Below are 12,912 nucleotides of genomic sequence, written 5' to 3'. Positions count from 1 at the left end.
TTCTTGAGTGATCACGTGTGGTCCACGCGTTGGAAAATTGATCGGGATATGAATTTGATTTTGACATTTAGAGGCGAGTCAATTTCCAATTTCAGATTTTATCGTCGACCTTCACCGTATAATAATACGAATCGTCGTCTCATCCCTCGGACTTCAGCCTTCTTTTTACCGCTAAACAGGAACTTGGACTTTTGGGATCCTTATTTTGTTAGGGCAGGTAATATCGTTGCGCAACGCGTTCCTCGACTTTGTTGTACCTACCGATTTGGTCACCTGCTGCAGTAAAGCAAACTGCGGCAGCAGATGATGACAGAGACAACCTGCAGGGTCGTAATTTACTCGGACCCGTATTTACCCCAGGGTTCCTGGAAGCCATTACTAGGTTTGTCAACGTCAAATATGTCTCGCAACCGCCCATAAAAGGGGGGGTGAGTCAGGCGCTTAGGGTTGGGTTAGATTCTATATGCAGGCTGGATGGCCAAAAATCAATACTTTTCTAATATGATTCGCGTACGAAATTTCTGCACACTGAGTATAATTTATAACGTTGTTAGATTCGCAAGCTACGAAGATCTCTCAAACAGTAGAAAAATATCAAATACCCGAATTACAAGTCGAAGCTTGAATATATCGATGATAAAATTGCTCAAAAATCATTCGATATTGCTCTACGACGGTTGATTTTCTTTAAAAGACTATTTTATAAAAAAATGAGTGACGAAAGTTTTCGTTTTTTTTGTTTTTTCTTAAATTGTCTTAGCAGTCCATTTCATATTGGCATATTCTTATCATAATCTGTACATCGGTGCTGTTTCATAATTGAATATTTAACGATGTCGATACGATGTAAAATAAAAAGAGTTCCAATGAATTTTCCAGAAAATAGTCTTCCGAACAAAATCAGCCTGCCTCGTCGAGTGAAATTCACACGACAGATTTACCGATCGTGAGCTTTTGCGTGTGATTTCAGTATTCTTAATTTTTCTCGTTTTCAAACAGATTCACCCGGCTTACAGACACAACAATTTGACACCCAATCAACGCACGACCAATTCGTGTAATAAAATCAGGGAAAGGTATTGATTTTTGGTCCGCCATCCACCTCGTCCCTCATCCTCGCAGCCTTTCACATCTATCATATACCGGATGCCGTGCAGCGCTTTGGTATGAAAGAAGACGATAATTATTCGTTTCGCAATGATCGCCTTACGCCTGTAATGCCCATCGTTTCGTTCTTCTTCCATTCTTATAACCGGCGGCATCAGGGCCCCGCCAATTTGCGTGTGAATACGCGCCCTGTATAGTCCGTCGTTATAACTTGCGTACATACGCGTGTAACCGGTTGTAAACCAGCGCAACTACGCTCGGCTATCTTCTCTTCAACTTTTATTCCTCCATTTTTCTTATTTTACCTCGGGGCTCGGGCCTCCGTCGGCCATATGTATCGGTGCTCCCTTACGCGATTTTCATTCTACGTGTATGTACTTTAATCAGTGCGTAAACTAACGATAAATTTCTCATCAACTCGCATACCTCTTGTGAACGATAGTTACGACTTGTGATATTCACAATCGGTGTAATAACGGCAAGCGCTCCTTTTTCAGGAACCGAGTTTGCAAATAATTTTCATTATTCATACGTATATATATATATACATATATTTTGTACACATGTATGTTACATACCAAAAGTTGTACATATCTTACGTACAATACTATATACGCGTACACAAGCGAACGACGCGCGTATTTTCTTATCGTATAAAATTGATTGCTCAATTCCCCGAGTCTGTCCGAGTCGAGAAAGATAATAAAAACGAAAAGAAGATGGAAGAAAAGTTGATATCTTAGGGTCGTTAACTTGCCCCCGTTTTGCCTGAAATTCGTGAGATCGCGGACCAGTATATATACTGTACATATACGCTCGTATTATATTTGAAAGAATATTTATTTCTCCGAACCGTCATGCGTCATGTTACGTGTATAATATATCGTATGGTTACCTACGATGTATCGATGCTGCTGCACGAGGGAACGGCCTCACCGTCAGCTGTAACAGGAGGGTGTGTTTGCACGTACGTGCTTGCGGGATGAATGTCCATTGCACTTGCAACCCCGTGTAAATAAAATATATCGCAAAGCGATTGTTGGTTCCAAGAACCGCGCGCGGGGATTCGGAATCGAGCTAAAAGTAAAGTGAAGAAAAAAGAGTGGAAAATAAAAGAAAACGGTGAAACGCGTCTTCGTACAAAAGGGATCCTCCTCTCATCGCCGCCTGTCCGTGTGCGCCTGTGTCGAACACCGGATCGTAATACACTTCGTGTATTATCGTCCGTCCGAGTTATGGCGTATAAATATATATGCGTATTTCTATGTGTGCGCAATATATACCTGTATTATAGAATTCTTGGAAGGCGGGTTTTATTATTTTACGTAACGGTTAGTTCGGCCCGTAGCTATTATACGCAATTGCGTTGTTCCGATCGTTTGGTAACTTTCATATTGTATGCAGTATATGGACATTTTATATCGCAGTAGGTAGGTGGGTACATACGTACGTAGCCTGACAGCTGTTTATTTTACCCGCCGGCGGTTGTGAATTTCTCGGGAAATTTATTATCCAAAAACTCGATCCCGTCTTTCGGGGAATGAACGAATTTCCCAGACAGGGTTCGCACGTACTGATAACGTCTGGAATACTCGGGCAATTTCTTACAGTAGGAAAAACTTGGGGGATTTTTAAAATAATACCGAAATTTTCAGTCTGTCGAAGAAGAATAAACTCGTTCTTGTACAAAGTATTGTCGATCTTGAGAAGAAAGGGAATTGTACTTGAAATATGGTTTCATCGTCCCACTTTGTACATTCCGTGTGTATTGCCTAATACCAAACCTTCTTTCGTGTTTTTCTCACGGAAAATCGTGGACTGTTTTTTTTCAAATTGATAGATAGTAAAATATTTACTAGTCAATACCGAAGGTATAATTAGTATTAATGTGTAAAACAAATTGCCATTATTCAGCGTTATATTTCTTCTAAGGTTACTGGAAAAAAAGCCTATTCTCAGGCTGGAATACGTTGGAAAATCAGGGAATTTCTGTTTCCAAAAAGCATACGAGAACCCCGCCCGTGAATGTATATAGTATATTATATTCGTATAGTAGATGTGTATAGAGGTGTACAGTTACTGTGCTAGAAAGTACAAACGGACACCCGTAATTACCGTAAAGTGGCCTTTGACTCTTTGCGGGCTGGACAGAAACGTGCGCATGTGTGTCTGTGCGTATGTTGATGCATAAATAGAAAGAAAGAGAGAAAGAGCGAGAAAGAAACGATTATGAGAGGACATGAGAGGGGCACGTGAAGTAGAGTCTGCAACAGCCGGAAGCGGAAGTCACTCGTTTCGACTGCAAGAGGGAAGAGGGAAGAGGGGGGGGGGGGCACAAACTAGCCCCGCCACACTCGCGCATCGCAATCAAACGGCAAAATACCGAGAAATTGTTATTTGTTCGGCAGTTCTTTGCGCCGTTCTCACTTGGTGCAATTTATATATCAATGTGTATGTAGGTGTATCGTATAACGTGCAATTTAACTGACTCGGAGGCAATCATGCCGAGTGTTTTGCTGCGGTTTTAATATGAAATAATTGAATTGGACGAAGCATACCAAACAGAACAACGGTAATTTTTCCATTTATCTGTTGTATGTACGTAGATATTAGGATATGACGACGGTACTGCACCGTCGCATCGTTCGATCGATATATGTTGCGACGTTGTATTTTATACTTCGTCAAATGGGTTAAAATACACAACCATATCTATCTTTCACCTTTTTCCCCGGCTGTAATTAATTTTCTGCAATTCTTTGACTGTGTCTAATTGCATCTTGCATCTTGTTTATACACTCGATACTATTGCCTCATCACCTACTTTTCTTGTGTTTTATCTATTGGATACAAACCCTCCCCTCTGTCATTATCTTGTCCATGTACTGAGCGACCCGTAAGAACCGTCATAGAACCGTCATAGAACCTTCGTAGAACCATCGTAGAACCTGATCATATCTTTCCTTTTCTTTTCTTCAATTATCTAACATTTGACGCCACTGCGTCTGGCGTTCAACAGCAACACTACCTGTATACTTATTGTTCAGACCGGTACCTCTGCTCCGTAAAGTGACGGATTATCTGCCCTCGACCCATCTTCAAGTATCCTTACCTAGGAAACCGTATAAGTAATAATTACGGGAAATCATTACGGTTAAAAGGAAATGAAAAATTGTTTAATAACTGTACATGTTACATAATAAGGCGAAATAAATTGTAAACAATGTCCGTCAAGCTGATATCGATGCGTACGAATCTCTTGGATATATCGAAAGGTATACCTATGTACAGATATAGTGTACAACAAATATTATTTTACACGATTTCTCATTCCTGTAATTTGTTTTCTTCCACTTTACATCGTGTATACGTGGAATCTCGTATACACTAAATCACACGTGATGGTATGACAAGTAATACGCCTCCCGACGTGAGACATTATAAATTGAAATCAGTTTTCGTTGGAAGCTCCGCGATGACGAGATTCCGCGTGCGTATATATACATGTGTGTCTCTGTGTGTGTATATGTGTGTGTATATATATATATAGTGCGTCAGACGACGTTCTCAGCTGATTATACCATACACATGCGGTCTTCCGGTGAGATAAGACGGATGATTACGGGGATGGGAAGGTCGCGGTTCAAAGACCAGTTTCGTAAATCAATCTCTGCATATTACCATTACGTTATACGTGTAATACATTATATATATATAATATATATATATATATATATATATATATATATATGTATGTATATATGTATATATAGTGTAACGATCTAGGCGTTACAGAGTAAATAAAACAGGTTCGTGAGCTTACGATGCGAATTATAAGGGGCTACGAAATTAAAATATGGGAAAAATGTTTTTATTGAGAAATGTGTGTTATCAGTTTAAAGTATGAAACAAGACTGCTTCTACAATAATATTGTTTGACGCAGCAACCTTATTTATTTTGTGACATATGAAAACTCTCATACGTCTTTTATCTACGATGACTACCTAGATTAGAAAGGGGGACAAAACAGGTGATTTCACCCTTTGTCACATTATATATATATATCCACCGTCAGCATTATTATATAAACATTACTACACAATAATACAGCATTAAATGTGTTAAACTCTTTGAAAATAGAAAACTGCAGTTCAATTTTATCCTCGCAATTGTATAAAAGTACCGCGCGTTCAAGATATTTGATAAAATTTTGACACTCGGACTCGACTATCTTATTCAAATGAACATTGGAACGTTTGGTTGCTAGCCTCACAATCAGCCTCGTTCGGCTTCTTCGTACAACGTATATACGTACGCACACAGGTATATTATAATATCTGGCGTACAGACGCGTTCGCAATGCCAAAGCTTTAAACCTACGCAGTCCGATGCGATGCCCACGCTCTTCTGCCTCCTCCGCACGTTGAATATCCGCCCGTGTCAAGGGTATATACGTATTATACCCTGTACCCGGAGCTGAGCTTTTACCCAATGGCTTTGCAAAGGAGCGATAGGTACGGTCGAGTTGACGTATGTGGACGACGCGTTTCTGCAGATGCACTTTACTTCGCAAGCCACGACGAGGAGACCTGCGTGACTCAGGATTCGCCAGGTGTTTCTTCGCGCTTTCCTCTTCTTCGTATAATCATTGTACCCACCTACCGCATCATCGTCGAGGAACGCGTCGATTTCGATCTTGATCTCGAGACCAGGCTGTCTGCGGTCGCTGTACCTTCTGTCACATACCTGTAAGGTAACTATGGCTTCTCTGCGGACAAAGGACGAGAGAGGAGTTGGGAGAGGACTGTCGTGTATCCGCCTACGCATCGCGGATCAAAGTTATCGGAAACTGTAATGAAATCCGTCTCGGTATCGGACGGAAATTTCAATATCTACGGGGATATTCGATGTGAATTATTTATACCGATATAAATAGGTTTTTCTAGAGGTCGCGTGAAAATAATCTTCAGCTGCGAATTTTGGGCTGCATGCAATTTCGTCATTCCTCATGTTTGTAATCGAAAGTAACAGCGGAAAATAACAGTTTTACTAATTCTAAACTGAAACTGTTTGTTATAGATGATGAAAAGTATATCTGAGTTGTTTGTGGATAAAAATTGAAGCTGTTAATAACGCGTGAGACAGTTATATGTAATAGTTGTATCTACAATTGAAAATAAAATAAATAACTCTTGTGATATGAAAAATGGACTGTACATCGTGTAAAACCGGGAAAAGTCTAGTAATGTGTTCATTGCAAAATATGAAGCTGAAGCTAGCAGCCAAACGTTTTTAAATTTTTTGGAAATATAAAAATCCAGATCGGTTTTAGCCTCATAATTCTGTAAAAGCATCCGGGGTTGAAAGTATTTGACAAAATTTTGAATTTTCGACTTCACCGCGTCTTTGGAATGAACATTAAAACGTTTGGCTGCTAATTCTTGCTGCCAGCTTCAGTCTCGTCTGAAAACTTATAATTATATATAGCTGATTGTGAGATAAGAACGTCTGAAATTTTAGCTCTGCTAACGCGATAATACACGTTTCTCGAATTTGAGGTGTCGTGTGGCTTAAGAGACACTTCGGTGTCATACAAATTTTTTCGAATTGGGTCTCAATGTGACAGGGTTTCAGATTCCTTGGAATGCTTTTGATCTTCGCGATTAAGAGTAGATGGGAATACTTGACGGAAACTTTGACGATGATTCTGTCTTTTATAATAAATTGTACTAGTTCGTAATTTTCTCTCTTTTCATCGCCGTACAGGCTTATACATTGAAAAATTATTTGGGGTGTGCTGGTAGTAAAATTCTTCGGGCCGGGTCAGGTCAGATAAAATGGGTTACTTTCGGGTCAGGTAACGAAAATTTCGAGTTACTCGTAAATCCCGAGTCACCCGAAAATCGCGGCTTGCCTAAAAATCCTAAGTTCCTCGAAAGGCTCGGGTTTGTCGAAAATTGCGGTGCTTTTGAAAATGTTTGTCACGGCTGTTTTCGCTTCTACGAAAATACCGGGATTTCTAAAGTGAACCGCGACTTTCGCAAATTTCGAACTTATGTCATTTCGGAAAGCCCGGATAATCTTAAGATCAATTTCGTAGCCGTCTGGAATAACGAGTGCTGGAGGTTTTAGTCTCAAGAAATCAGACTAGAGGCTCAGCGAAAAATATATTCTTCGATTCTTGCATATGTGTTTCATTAGCGCATCATCGTAAAATAATATTATTATTGACAGTAGGGGTTTGCGGGTACTGAAATTCTCTGGGTCGGGTTGGGTAAAATGGAATACTTTCGAGTCAGGTATCTCGGGATTGTCGAAAACCCCGAACCGAACCCGAGTTCGAATATCCGGAATTTCGGATACCAGGACACCCCTAATATATATTTATATATATTGTTACTAAGGGTGAAATCACCCGTTTTGTCCCCTTGTTAATGATCCAGTAGTCATCGTAGATAAAAGACGATTATAAACCTCTTATGTCTTTCAAAAGAATAAGGTTGCTGCGTCAACTAACATTATTGTAAAAACAGTCTATCTCGAGACTTTAAAAGGAGAGCTTCTTCACAAAATAAATCCTTTTTCTCTCTTAATTTTCCGCTTTGTAACAATATATTAATCGTTTCCTCGAACGATCGAATGGAAAGATAATAAACGTTTCCCTAAAAGGCCTCGTGCCGTTTAACAATCATTTATATATATCCACCTTACACGTCCTCAAATGATTTTATACCTGTATCCAAGCTTAGAGCGTTACTACCGAATTTTGTCCACATTTTATTTCATTTCAACTTGATATATATATATATATTTTTCGTCAATTTTCTTTTTTTCTTTTGTGACATGATAATTAGATTCGCAGAACTCGTAGCATATGATGTGTATGTATAGCCGGTAAAATTTTCCTCATCTCTGTAAGTGGATAAATTACATTTGTTCTAATTATTTTATACATGTATTGCGTACGTAATTGAGCGTACTGTAAATATAAATATAATGAATTTTACGAACGAAGTGGAAACAGATTCACAGAATACCATTTGCATAACGCTTAATCCCAAATGTTTCGAATTCTGGGAAACTTAATTTCATCAAAACGTCGGTGCTTTTGTACGCCCACTTCGTCGTTCGAATCCTGTTATGATTTTAGGAAAAGCGTTGGAGCCGCGCGACGACGCCGGCTTAGCAGATAAAAATTCGAATTTAATGAAAAACGGAATTACAACAGCGGTCATTCGTTTTTCGTTTTTTGATATCATTTCGTGTTTTGATATCTTACTCATATTACTGCATTCACGACGCTGCCGTAGCGTAAGAAACTGTCTTCTTTTACAACGAAATTTTTAGAATTTGCTCTAATTAATACCCTTCTAAATTTGCAAATCACGTAGCGTGCAATCGACTCATGCTCGCACATACATACATACATACATACATACATACATACATACATGCGTGCACGCATACGGTCGTGACGACGCGTGTGTTCGTATGAAAAACTGGTACAGTGTCCCAAGGCACTTTCTTGTTTTCTATTAGTGACGTTACAAAGTAACAAAAAAATTTCGTCCCGAAGCGTAAATACTTGTATAGGAAATTCTAGGTTAATTCGACTAGAGTTACCCTCTTGTTTTTGGTCCGTGATTTTTTATATTGCTGTTCCAACTCCAAAAAACGATCCAACTTTTTTTTTTTTTTTTTAATTATGTAATTCCCCTCGTCGTTTCCAGAGCACTGTAATTGTACGATACTTTCCAGTACTTTCAAGATTGTAAAAAAAAAAAATGTACATAAATCCTGTAGTAAAAAACCAAAAGTATCTCAACCAAAATTAAAGCGAACAAGCGTAACGGTAATTTTTTATAAATTTTTTATCAATTTTTTTTAACCGATTGATCATTTCTTTTTTGGTTAGTTTGATTTTATTTTCAATTTCCAGGCATCGGTATGATTATCTTTCCTAATATAACAATAATATCTGAAAATTCTCCTTGAAAAGCTCGAATATGCAAAAATCAGGAATTGGTAAAAAGTTGATTAATAAAAATTACCGTGTTACCTGCCCGCTTCAGTTGTGGTTGGGATATTTTTGGTTTCAATTATAGAAGTTGTCTCATTTTTTTCATTACTTTCACAGTTAAATCAACGAGCTCCGAGGGCGTGAAGAGGGGTTGTGAAAATGTGAAAAAAAATTGGTATGCTTTTTAGAGTTGGGAAAATAATATGAAAGATCGTGAAGCAAATTCAATAGGGTGAGGGTCAGACCCTAGTCGATTTGAAATGGAATCCCCAAAGGTGTATGCATATACATATATGTGTCTGTACGTACCTATAATGTGTGTTGTAAAAAAAGTAAGATGGTGTACGTACACGTGTCCGGTAAAAATTTCGAGTGCTCTTGAATCGCGAATCGGGATTCGTCGGGCGGCCGTTTAGAGAGAGAGAGAGAAGCGTTTATTCGCCCTGGGACAAGTCCCCTCAGGCGGTATATGGACATGCATATAAACATGAAATGTGTACGAGTACAGCAAATTACAATAAAATGAAGAAAAAAAATTTAAACTCGAGTTAGAAAAGACATAGAAAGAAGAGGCTGGAATATAAAAATTAATAGAATAAAAATTAAGGGAAACAAAGAGAAAAAAAAAGCACAATAATATAAATATACAAAAATATAACAGTACAACAACAGTTACATACGGAGATTGATTGATTGATCGATTACGAGGAGAGCTTCTATTTATTCTACGCGTGCCTGTATCCGCATGTAATATGCAGATATGGATAAAAGCTCGCGGTCGTCTTCTCACTCCGGTTACAAAAACTCCTCCTCTCGCTCGCCTGCTCGCTGAATTCAGAGTGAGCCAGCGAGGGAGCCGATGACCCTTCGTATTTTTTATCTCTCCCCCCTCGACGTCTGTCGCTACGTCTGCCTCTCCATCTGTTCGTCGGGCGCTGCTACGTCGCATCGACGCGACGGCCCTCCCGCAGGTACGGGCCCTACCCTGAGCACCAGGCTGCTGCCCTTTAACGAACTTTTATTCTCATTCCCCTTCAGGCGATTCGAGGTGGTGGATCGAGTAGTATAGGTGTACCTACGTGGTTGCAATACCTACTACGACGGTTTCTTTTACACTGAGGCAGCTGGTCCCAGAGGAAGTAGAAATTACGGGAGTATCTACAGACCCTGCAGGCGGACTGATGAAGGGACGCGTGGCTGACAATGAAACTCATTCTCTTAATAAGGCTTACGTGGAATTCAATTTTCACGATAAGCAATTTCGGTAGCTATAGACGCACGGGGATCCCGGGAAAATCGGGAACTTTCCGGAAGGTCGCAACCCTCGATGTTGCTTCACGGTTGCTTTGAAGGTTCACTTTCCCTTTACCCGCTTTTCATTTAAAATTCCTCTACAGCTACTCTACGTACACATTATATATACACATATATATATATGTATAATATATATATACGTACTTGCCTGTTTGCGATACTTGCTACCGATTTTTACGTATATATATAATATATGACGTATGTACGTACTTACGTACATATACATCACGCGAACGATACGCATAAATGCAGAGTTGTTTTTTTCCGTCGTTGATGTACAATTTAAACCGTAGGTTATTTCGTGTGTTTATCAATCAAACGTGAAATAAAATTCATGTTCGTCACTCGAATGACCATATTCCACAATATACGCGTATTGTGTTTATTCACGATATCCACTTCAATGAATCATGTTATACCTATCTACGTTTAATGTGTTTTTTCTTCTACTTTTCATTCATGTTTTCTCCGAATATGCATAAGCCGCTCGGGTCATCACGGACAACTCAACAATTTGCGCTGTCTACACTCTCTGTTATGTCGAGTTCGCGCTAAACTTGTCGCAAGCTAAATTTCTGGATAAAGCTGTTGTTCGTTGTTAATGAAAATTCCTCCCCTACAGACCGGACGGGTCTCTGTGTGAATGGATGGATGTGTAAAGCCTCCGCCACTCTCCTCGGATACTTGGAACGAATTGAAACGGAGCTCGGTACGGTGTAATTTTAATTAAACCTCGTGCTTGTATAGCTTTATGCATATGTATAGGTACATGTACGCTTTGTGTACATAAACCGGCTGCAGTGCTGCTGCACTTCGTGCGGCACGTGGTATAAATTCAGGCCATTCGTGTCGCGCGGTTCAAGTATATTATGCGTATAAGAAGACTGTATTAAAAAAAAATCGGTCATTTTCTGTTTTTTTCAAAATTTAGGTCGAGTGTATTATTCGAAATGACGAAAAAAATATGCTGTCCAAGTTTCAGCTCTCAATATTGATGTTCAGAGGCGCTTCATAGCGATTTTCTATTTCCTCTTTGAATAACATGGGGAAAAATTTGTTCTAAACTTTGGAACCTTACAACTCGTCGACGCGTTGGCGTGCCATTAAGACCAGACACGCATGTTTCTAAGGAATTGAACGCTCTGCAGAAAATGTCTCTTGTTATTTTACGATCAATCTGCTATTTCGAAAGTTATTTAAGATCAAAAGGTGTTTGAAGACCTTATTTGATACAGTCTAATACGTGTAGTAATAATCCTACTCGCGGTTACACGCATAGTTTTGTACGGACACGCGCGCAGACACACCGAATGAGCCTAGGCACTAGAATTACGTAAGTGTACATGGTGGACCACGTGTGTAATTGTATCATGCGAGATACGGTGAATTCTAAGCACGGAATGTGTTACCACGTACTGTACCGTATGTGGAACATTCAACGAGCCGAGCTTTTATAATGAACACATTTTTGCTAAACGTTTACATTGCATAGGATTCTTTGAACGGTCAATTAGCGGGAATATTATATGCCTACTCTATAATTACATCCGTACACACATACACAGTCGCGCATGCACACCCGCGCACAAGGCGATAATTCAATTTGACTGTACTCGTCGTTATCTCGTGTATTCACGGCTCATAATACCACGAATTTATAGGTTCGACGATAGCGAGTTGCCGGGATCGTTTTAACCTCCACGATTCACCAACTCCGGGATAGATGATTCGCAAAAGTTTTTTTTTTTTTTTTTTTTTCACAATTGTTCACCCGGTATCATATTTTCCGTGAAACTATCAGACAATGTGGAATAAAATAAAATAAGAACGACAATAAGTTGAGACGGAAAAAGGGGAAGGTAATGTATAAATTGACGCGATTTGAAACAAGCGTGAACGAAGCAATTTGAATAACCTTTTTCCCATCGCAACGCAACAGCCAACATGCGTGAAATGTAACAGAAATTGAAAAATTCGCACCGCGCGAACGGATATTTACATGATATTATTTGTTTCAACGAAAAGTTACAATTCCCGTCGATATCGCATATCCTTGTAAAAAGTTATTTTTCCGAATGAAAATCATCGGTACGGTAAAAAAAAATTTTCGATTCAGTCCACACTCGTTATACCCCTTTGCTTCTATAATCGTTATACAAGCGAGATTGAAATGTACATGGAAATTGACTTTTGGAAAAAATGAGAGAAAATCGCAAGGACAAAGTACGGTGATCGTTATTGCTGCAGAGATCGGCGAAATCCCCCCTCCCCCTCCGCCCCGCGAGTATGAATGACTTTTGCTAGTTCGAAATGAATATAGAGGGAAAAAAAAACAAAAAACTGGGCGACGTGTTTCGCCGAAATTGCTTTTTCCGGCTTACAACACAATCATTTTCGCCTAAATATGGCGGAACCGAGAAACGTCGAGGGCCGAACCGGAGGAGGGGGAAAGGATTGAACCTCCTTCCCC

At 39.5% G+C, this 12,912-nt stretch overlaps 1 protein-coding gene across 3 annotated transcripts in view; it reads left to right on the top strand.

Annotated features, from left to right (window-relative positions):
- LOC107216580 (intraflagellar transport protein 56) overlaps positions 1-12,912 on the top strand; it is a 65,368-nt gene that overhangs the window by 39,289 nt on the left and 13,167 nt on the right. The gene's annotated exons all lie outside the window — the stretch shown is intronic.

This window comes from Neodiprion lecontei, chromosome 2 (assembly GCF_021901455.1).
Source record: "Neodiprion lecontei isolate iyNeoLeco1 chromosome 2, iyNeoLeco1.1, whole genome shotgun sequence".
In the NCBI taxonomy this organism is placed as follows: Eukaryota; Metazoa; Arthropoda; class Insecta; order Hymenoptera; family Diprionidae; genus Neodiprion; species Neodiprion lecontei.
This window is presented reverse-complemented; position numbering and strand designations above follow the sequence as displayed.